This window comes from Hemicordylus capensis, chromosome 4, assembly GCF_027244095.1.
Source record: "Hemicordylus capensis ecotype Gifberg chromosome 4, rHemCap1.1.pri, whole genome shotgun sequence".
NCBI classification, from domain to species: domain Eukaryota; kingdom Metazoa; phylum Chordata; class Lepidosauria; order Squamata; family Cordylidae; genus Hemicordylus; species Hemicordylus capensis.
The window spans coordinates 291,926,403-291,936,390 of record NC_069660.1 but is presented as its reverse complement, the minus strand read 5'-3'; the positions used below and the strand labels follow the sequence as shown (position 1 = coordinate 291,936,390).

Here is a 9,988-nt window from a genome sequence, read left to right as displayed (position 1 = left end):
TCTGTAGCAGTGGGGGCGGTGAAGAAACATTTTCTCTCTGCCTACATTGTGTCTTCCCAGTGTAGGCCAGTGGAGCTGTTTTGTGCGGCAAAATCATTGCTTCACACAGGCCACCAGATGATGGGGGAAGAACCATCAGCAGTCCACTGTGACCAATTTGCATGTCACTTCACAGATAAAATCGCTGGCATACATGCTGATCTAGACTCCAGGATTTGGGCAGTTCCAGGAGATGTGCCTCAGTAACTATCTGGTCTGACTGTGGTGGATTCCTTTCAGTTAGTGGAGGAAGTGGACAAGATCCTAGGCACTGTGCTGGCAACATCATGCGCTCTGGACCCTTGTCCTTCATGGCCAGTAAAATCTGCTAGGGAAAGGAAGGTAGGTGGTTGGAGTAAATTATTAATGCTTCACTAAGGGAAGGCAAGATGCCATTGAGCCTCAAGCAGGTGGTGGTAAGAACACTACTAAAAAGCTCTCCCTTGATTCCACCAACTTTTATAAATATCGGCCTGTTTCAAATCTTCCCTTCTAAAGCAAGGTGATAGAGTGTGTGGTGTCTCTGCAGGTGCAAAGGCTCTTGAATGATATGGATTATCTAGACCCTTTTCAATCTGGCTTTCACCCTTGGTTTGGGACTGAAACTGCCTTGGATGCCCTGGTGGGTGATCTACACTGGGAACTAGACAGGGGGAGTACATCCCTTTTGGTTCTGCTGGACCTTGTTAGAAACGGTCTATAACATATCAGAACCAGAGGTACCAACTCAGAAGCATGTGAAATATAGGCCTGTGTCTGATTTTATTTTATATTAAGAAATGAAATAATACCTGAACTTGAGGTGAACTGGCATACTGCTCCCTGCTCTGTGAAGGGAGGAGACAACCCAGCATTGTGTTGTTAAAATGGATATGCAAGGAATACAAAGGCTTGGCCTGGGCTACTCATATGCAAAAATGCAACTGACTACCAGGTCTCTGTGAAGGAGGCCTGAGGCTGATTCCCCCCTTCCTGTTGCAAGAAATCCATGCTAATCCTTGCCAGTGATTAACTCAATTGCTCTCTATAGTGATTCACATGAATACAAAGAAAATGCCTGTAGACTTTATTACACTGCTGCTTCTGCCTAGCTAAATGTATTGGACGTCTGACACATACATGTTACTTTAAATATAATTACACACTAGATAAGAGGTACACAAGAAATAATGTAATTGCTGTCTCACAAGTAATTTTCTCACTAACTCCTGTGACTTTTAACACCTTTTGGGGGCCAATCTGCTCAGAGATGCAGATTTGCTGTGGGCAATGCCTCCCCTCCCTTCTGAGCACACAGTTTACAGAAGATGGGATTCAGATCTCTCTCTGGACTGGCCAATATCCTGAATAATTAAGACATTGTCCAGCAAGTTGTCACCTTTTGGGGGGACCCAGGAAAAGATGAGATTTGAATAGATTCTATTCAAGGATCAAAGAGAAATACACTATAAAAAGTGAGGTGAATAGACAGAGAGTTTAGCTATCTTGTGCCTACAGCAAGATTTGCTCACAGCAGCAGTTCTTATGCCTACAGCAAGATTTGCTCACAGCAATGCCAGGTTTTGCTGCCGAGCCGCTGGGCTAAGCAGGAACCCCGCCCATGGTCAGAGGCTGTCTGTGACTTCTACTGCGCAGTGCGAAAGTCATGACTCCCCAGCCATGGTGCTCTGGCTCTCAGCCATGATCTGAGCACTGCAAAAAGGCTCTTGTCTTCAGCCAAGCGCCTCACTCCTTCAGCTGACGAGAAGTCTCTGGTCCTGGGTAAATATGCTGCAAGCCTTGGGTCCCTCCATCCTTTCCCCTTCCTTCTCCTCCCTCCCTCTTTTCCCCTACTAATTCCAAAACCATGCCAGCCCCCAGCCTCTCTCAACCCCCCCTTCTTTTCCGCCTGTATCTGAATTGTATTAGGCTCTAGGAAGATTTAATTGCACACACATATATTAGTTAGGCACACGGGTGAACACTGGTAGTGGTTAGGATGTTCTGTTTAAATACTGTTGCTGATATGATAGAGTGTTCTGCTTTCTGCTTTGCTAGATTATGTTGTTAGTCTTTTTATACTCAATAAAGCCCATTGAACTCTTTGAGGATTGGTTTGATCTCCTTTCTTCCATGCATCCAGATCACACATGGTCACCATATAAAAGAACTTGGTCACGTTGGTGACACTATTTATGAGCCAGACCTATTTTGTATACTAGCTAATGAGCATATTTAGTATATAAATCAGGCCTGGTCTGTAACAACCTCTCAGCAGCATTTGATACCATCGACCATGGTATCCTTCTGGACTGCCTCTCAGGTATAGGGATCGAGGGTAGTGCACTGTAGTGGTTCCAGTCCTTTCTTGCGAGAAGTTTCCAGAAGGTGGAGCTGGGGGACTTCTGCATAACTCCTTGGCCTCTGGCCTATGGGGTCTCGCAAGTCTCTGATTTGCCCCCCAAGGCCCCAGAATGCTCTCTCAATGAATGTTCACTCTGTGACAGCTGTGGCTGCTTTTAAAAAACAGCTCAAGGCCTTTTTATTTACTCCGGCTTTTATCTCCCAGAGACTGCCAGGTTTCTCAGCTTTCTTGAATGTGTTTCCTGGTGTTTTATGGCTTTGATGAGTAATTGATATTAAGGTTCTAAATGTAACTTATATGGAATTTTATTGTATTTTAACTTTTGCAAACCGCCTTGAGATGCTTAATGAAAGGTGGTATAAAAATTTAATTAATTAATTAATGGATAAAACAAGTTATCTTCACTGCCTTTATAAAAGCAGGTAGTTATTATACCAAGCATACCTCTCTTGGGACAGAATTTGAAGTCTTGGGAGCCATAACTGAAAAGGCTCTTTATCTTAACTTCAAAACATTAAGCCTTTAAAGTGAACCAGAGTTTCAAGCATACAAATTGTCCCTCCTCACACAATCTGGCCACCTTTGGATGTAATGGACCTGCAGTTTGCCTCCCTGTCCCCCCCCCCCATGTTTCCCCAGACAATTACAATCCAAATCTGGGAGCTGGCAATGGGGACACAGGCTTCCTCCAACCCTGGAAGGACAGCCCATGCCAGCCAATAGAGTTGCAGCCTTAAGGGAGCTTCCTAGTTAAGGGAGAAATCTTAATCTGGATGACACGGCGCTGTCAATGGACCCTTGGTCTGGTGAGTGCAACTCACCTCTATCTAGCTTAAATAAGGGGTAGGCAAGGGTAATGTCTTTCAGTCTTTATTATTACAGTGATATTGGTTTTCTTGGCAAATTATCTAAAAAAAAATTTCTTGCATGTGGCACCCCTGCATGTTTCAATAACACAAGCCCTCATTCTTGAATCTTACATCCTTTCAGATATAGATAATTCCTATATCCCACCCTTTGCTGTTAGTTTGCCAACAGACAATCAGACAACCAGACACACATGCATACACACACACACACACACACACCAATTTCCCTTGTAACTTAATCACTTTTGTTACATTTTCTTTTAACTCATTTCAGGTTTCTAATCTCTGCAATAATGACTCGAATATCGCATTCCAGATGTTTCCAAAGAGCTGTGTGGAGAAATGCCTGCTGTTTTCTGATGTGGCAACTGTTCCAATTCCAGCCCAAAGCATTCTGGGTTTTTAGCATGACATTTGGCTGTCCACATTTGCATCTTGTCCTCTACTGTGAACGGCTTCACTAGAAATTCATTACAATCTCTTGTGTGGAGTACAATCCTAATCCAAAGCATGTTTACACAGAAGTAAGTCCCATTGCGTTCAGTAAGAATTACTGGGCCCATTCTCAGGTATTTGGGTAATTCATGTTGTTTGAGACACTGCTCCAAACCTGGGTAGCCCAGATCCACTACCCAGGTAAAAATTGTGGACCTGGCCCAAAGGAGAATGGGGCTTGCATATATACATATTTCACATTGTCTTATTATTTGATCACTTTATCACATTATTTTAATCACATTATCACATAAGGTGCTTCTATGCTTTTCATCAAGAATCCATATCAAAAGACTTTGGTTCAATTCTGTTCACACAGGCCTATTGCTGACAAGTTATTTTAAAATTGCTTTGCAAGCTCTGTAACTGGGAAGAAAGGGGCATTTGACATGGTTGTAAGTCATCTAAGCAAAGTAGGTGCCCTAGTTAGAATGTTTTCAAATGGGAAATATCACCCCAAACACAGAAGGGTTCTTTCCCACAAAAGGTCTGCTCTTATAACAGGTGGGATCACATAATCTCAGTATATTTTTTGCAACCAATGCAACAGTCAGCAGCTCAATTTTTTTTTTTTAGTAATCAGTTTTAACTATATTCTAAAGGACATATTTTTGATTAAGATGGGTGGTATCTACTAATTAGAAGATCAAAATCTAACAAGTACAGATGGCCCTCATTATCCACGGTCTCAGCAACTGCGGTTTCACATATCCATAGTTGGCCATGCACATTCATCCTTGTTATCTGTGAATCAAAACATAATTGAAATTTGCCTCCTAGGTGGCCAGAAATGACATTTGAGGTCATGTCCAGCCACCATTTTGATGAATGGAGCCATTTTGTGACTCTTTCTTTTTTAAAAAAATGTTTTTTCCATGATTTTTTGTGGAAAATCAGCGAAATTGAGGTTTTAGTTACTGGACTGCTGGAGACCTGGCGAGCATGGTACATTACTTCCTTTCTCTTATTTCTGCATTTTAAAGCCTTTTAAACTTTTAAGCCTTTTAAACCTAACCCCCCAATTACCATTCACAAAAGGTCTCGTTATCCACGGTTGTCAGTGAGAACAAAACCCCCGTGCATAACGAGGCCCACCAGTACCCCCAAACCATCCCCTTGGGAGGCTAAGACCTTCGCCTGAGAAAAAAGGACTATAAGAGTTTCAGCCATGGATTTGATTTTTGAAGTTCCCCCTCCTTTCTGCACTTTTGCTACTTTTTGCATTTTTTCTCTCCTTTTCTTTCTTCCCCTAACTTTAGACTTCCAGCTCTGGCTATAGTTTTTTGTATGTTTGTTTTCAGGTTTTTGTTTTTGTTTTGTTTTGTTTTGTGTTTTTTGGGGGGTGCGGGTGGGTTGGTGCTTTTCCTTTTAATTTTAATCAAGTTTCCTATTCTAGGTTCCATCCTTTGTGTTGCTGAGACTGATTTGCTGACTACCAGGAGTGGTGGTGAGATGCCTTTCAAATGTTTAGACTTTGTCGGATCAGCTCCTCTAACGTGTTTCTAATGTAACTCAAATAAAATGTTAACTTGATATTTGAAGTGTGTGCTTCATTTTTGGGGCAGAGGGCAAGCAGCTGGTCAGGACACAAAAACCCCATAGCTAAAATTCAGAAACTGGTGAATATTAGTAATCAAAAATTCTAACAATTCCACCTCACATTTTGGTTGTCTGTGCCACCACTTCTTGCAAAACTACTCCCAAGCAGCTGGCACCCATTTTAATCACAGAGTTAGGGAGAGTGAGAGGCCAGGCATAGTGGAGCTGCTGCAATGCTGAGGACAGCAGCTCTGTTGCTTGTGCAGTGCATTGTGGGATCCCAGAGGACAATGAGTTCCCTCCCCCTCTCATCTGAGCTCTGGTGCTTGCCACCACATAGGTCATGTGGGCCTGTTGTTGTGAACTACACCTGGTTTTGCACTCTGTATATGCTCAGAGGGACAGAGGCAAAGTCACATCATACACAAACTGAATTGGTTCTTGGAGATGGTGACCATGTAGGATCTGGGCACGCAAACAGAGACATAGAGAGAGACACTCAGAAAGTTCAATGGGCTGTATTATAGAAAGTTGGTCATCAGGATAAAATAATCCACATTAAAAAACATGTTTCCAATTTAAAGTGTAGTGTAATGTGCCTAACTAACATATGTGTGTGCAATCAGTAATTACAGCTATCTAATAATCTAACAAATCCTAATAAAACATTTAGAGAGAAGAAGGAAGGAGGGAGGGCTTAGGAGAGGGATGGCAGTGATTAGTAGAAAGGAGGGAAGAGGGATCCAAGACTTGTGAAGGCAGCATATTACCAGGATTAGAGGCTTGAGAGCAGTGGGGCTTTCAGCTGAAGGAGATGTTGTAGCTGGAGAACAGGAATTTAGGAGCGATGCAGTCTTCTAGCAGCCAAGCAGGCAATTTGCTCAAAGCGAGGCAGAGAGTGAGATCACCATGGCTGGGGAAGTCTTGACTTCTCACTGCACAGCAGAAGTCACAGACAGTTCCTGTCCATGGACAGAGTTCCTGCTTGTTGCCCCGCGGCTTTAGCAGCAAACTCTGGGATGGCTCTTGAGCAAGTATGCTTGTTAGGCAAGATTGCTAGCTCTCTGTCCAGTAAGCCTCATTCTTTATAGTTGTATCTTCCTTTGATCTCCATAGAGTCTATTCAAAATATCCTCATCCTTCCTGGATCCCCAGAAAGGAGACAATCTGCTGTTTCCTTCTGGATATTGTCTTTTTAATTATTCAGGATATTAGCTCAGTCCAGGGAGATTTTAATCCCATCTTCTGTAAATTGCTATCTTGGGGAGGGGATGGTTCTATTTTGCCCACAAAAAATCTGCATCTCTGAGCTGCAAATGGGCATCTTCTCTTGTCCCCAGATTCCTGGCCTGGTCCCAGAAGGTGTTAAAAGGTGTTAATAAAAAGGACTAAATCTATAGGTGTTTTCTTAGAGTGGAATTTCTATAGACAGCAACTGAGTATCCCCTTTGGGCATAGCAGAGCCATCATTGACAAGGATTAACATAGACTTCTTGCAACAGGAAAGGGGAGATCTGCCTCTGGCCTCTTGCACAGACATTATCTGATAGTGAGTTACATTTTAGCATATTGATAGCTCAGGCCTAGCCCTTGTGTTTCTGTGAGTGCCCATTTCACAATATAATGCTGGATTGCCTCTTCCTTCACAGAGCAGTTAGCTGAGGCAGTCATGAGACGTGGGTGTCAGTTCACTTTGAGTGAACTGGCATTAATTCATTCCTTAATAAAATGGAATCAGACACAGGCCTGAATTCCATATACTTCTGGGTTGGTACCTCTGGGTCTAGTGTTGGGGTACAGGTGTCTCCAACACCGTGAGCAGCAGAGCCCAGAGGAGGATCAATCATCTGGGGATTGAAGCCTCCAATCCCCCCAGCCTACCTTACTGCCTAACAAATGGATTGTGAATTTCTTCACTGTTGAGTTCTATATCTACATTTTTAAAAGATTGAAGAAATGAACTGATGCCTTAAAGCTGAAATAAAATGTGGCACTCTTCTACGTAGAGGCAAGCTGTTTTGCATCTTGTTAGCTCCCATCATGTAGCAACATATCATGTACCTTAGGAATTATGGCATGCATAAGAGCATTATGAACTTGAAAGGGAATGTGAACTGTCTCATCAAAAGCAGATATCGGAATCAATTGAAGAACCACATGGCTCATGAGAAGAACCATGTGGCTTTGGTAAATGTATTGATAAGAAACACAGGCTGCTGTCCTTGGTGTAAGGCTTTAATTTTCTTTTCTTTTTCTTTTTTTGGACTCAGAAATTTGTGGCAAGCTGCACGGCTTTAAAACAAACCCAGTGTCCCTAAAAGAAATCACAACAACAATCTACCATCCTTGGAAAACAACTTCATGATTGCTTATTAGTGCTCATTAGGGTTTGATCTGGGACTTGAACTCATTGATATGTGAAGCTGCCTTATACTGAATCAGACTATTTGTCCATACAGCTCAGTATTGGTTCCTTCCCTCCTATGGGGGAAGCTCTGGGAGGAACTGCATCATCCAGGCTTCCTTGCGCTTCTTCCTGGCTGCTCCACCCTCATTCCCAACCCTGCCCCCGTGTCACTACCCAGTCGCTCCCTCTGGATGCTCCCAAGAATCTCTGCAGCTGCCCAGCTTTCCCTGCTCCAGTGCATTTAGAACCCCTCACCTCCCACCTCACCTCAAACCTTCCCCTCCCACCTCACCTCCAGCCTTGCCTCCAGCTTCCCACCTCGCCTTGCCCTGCCTCTATCCTTCTGTTTCCAACCTCTCACTTTGCCTTGCCTAGAGCCTCCCACCTCACCTCCAGCCTTGCCTTGAGTCTAGCCTAGCGCCTCCCACCTCACCTTGCCTTGAGCCAGGGGTCCTAGCCTCACCTAGACTCCAGCCAAACCTTGTATAACCTCTCCTCTCCTCCAATCTCACCTTGCCTCCTGCCTAGCCTTGCCTCCTCCAACCTCACTTCCTGCCTAGCCTCACCTCCAGATTCCCACCTCACCTCACCTCACCTCCAGACTCAGCAAAGGTGAGGTTCAAATTAATCCTCCCCCATGTGATGAAGAAATCCTGGGAGTGGGATGTCATCAAGATGTCTGGGGAAATTGTCAGTGCATATCTTCTTAATCACACAGGGAAAGAGTATAATCTAAACTGACCCATTAATAACCTCTGTGTCAATGGAGGAGGACAACTTTTCTTCTTTCTTAGTCTTCCTGACCTTCCCCTCTTCTGCCCCCCCCTCAGATAATTCAGCATTTTAATTCTATTTTATTGTATGCAGTATTAAATTTATTCCCCCTCTATTAACCAGAAAGCTACAATGCTGGATTCCAGAAAGCAAAAATGCAAAAGTAAAAGCAATAATTATATATAAACAACTGCATTTGAGGAGTCAACGAGGCTATCCTCACGTGCACCCTAACGCAAGCTAGGGCAACTCAGCCTCAGTTAGGCTGCACTGGGAGAGTGCCAGGATCTTGGTGGGGCAGTGCCACCAAGCCTGGCTTTTTAGCCTGGCCATTAACTGAGGTTAAGGGAGCCAGCGACCCCTTAACCTGGGCTTGCTGCTTGTGGGCGAGCTCGGGCTGCTTCCAGTATGTGCATACACAGAGATGGGTGCCTAGAGTGCCCGTCTCCTGGGGGAATTCCCCAAAGCACTGTGCTCAGCACGTGGTGCTTGGTGGGATTTCTGGGCCTCTGGAGCTTTGCGCTGCAACACGCAGAGCAGATCATCGGGGAGCGCAGTCCACACTCAAAGGGACATGCAAATGCTCATCTGGGGGGAAGGTGAGGTGAGTTTAACCAGCTTCCCCCACCCACTGCCCCACCTTCTGGGTTGTGTGAACAATCTCAATATAAAACACTTAGAAACAATATTGACTTGTATAGGGTAAATTCCGCCTATTATACTGATGGGCCCATGCAAGCTAATTATTACTCAATCATCAAGTCAGAGATTTGAATCTGAAGAATACCTGGAAAGCCCTATTTTATCTGCCTCAAAAGCAAAGATAAAACACATAGAGCATATTGACACAAGAAACCTAACCACAAACTTACATTTATCGAGCTCATCCTCATGACCTATGATAGGGCATGGCTAGCCCAGGTAAGGCTGGTCATGAGATGTCCTGGGATTGCTCCCGATCCTGCTGCCCTGCCCCCAGGAAGCCCTGCTTTTGAACCTGGGCTAAAAGTGAGATAGGAGAACGAGCATGTCCCTCCTACCTCACTCCCAGGTTGTGTGGGCACTCAAGATGCCGGCAGCTCCTAACAGCTGCCAGCAGCCATCTTTGCCATAGCCTGGCAGTTTGAACTTTTCCAATGCACTGCGCTGGTCCCATTTGAACTCAGACAGGCTGAAATGGGTCACTTCAATTTGAATCGCAGTACGAAACTAACCAGTTCGCACATCCCTAGTGCCTACTTTTTCCTAATGGATCAGGGCATGTAGCTTTGATCATCCAGTTCACACACCACGTTCGGACAAAAATGCTCAGAACTCCCTATCAGGTAATCTCAAACGTGGGTCCCGATTGAGTCTCGGGATTATATATATATATATATATATATATATATATATATATATATACTGCCTTTCATTAAAACAATCCCAAGACGGTTTACACAAAAATTAAAACAACACCAGCGCCTTGAATTGGACCCAGAAACAAACTGGTAACCTGTGCAGCACTTTCAAAATGGGTGT

At 44.1% G+C, this 9,988-nt stretch overlaps 1 long non-coding RNA gene across 1 annotated transcript; it reads left to right on the top strand.

The window, feature by feature from the left end:
- The first annotated feature begins 302 nt into the window (after positions 1-302).
- On the top strand, positions 303-5,252 carry LOC128322447 (uncharacterized). Its single transcript, XR_008305719.1, has 3 exons — positions 303-381; positions 3,527-3,776; positions 5,144-5,252. It is a non-coding gene; the product is annotated as an uncharacterized LOC128322447 (long non-coding RNA).
- The last annotated feature ends 4,736 nt before the right edge of the window (positions 5,253-9,988 follow it).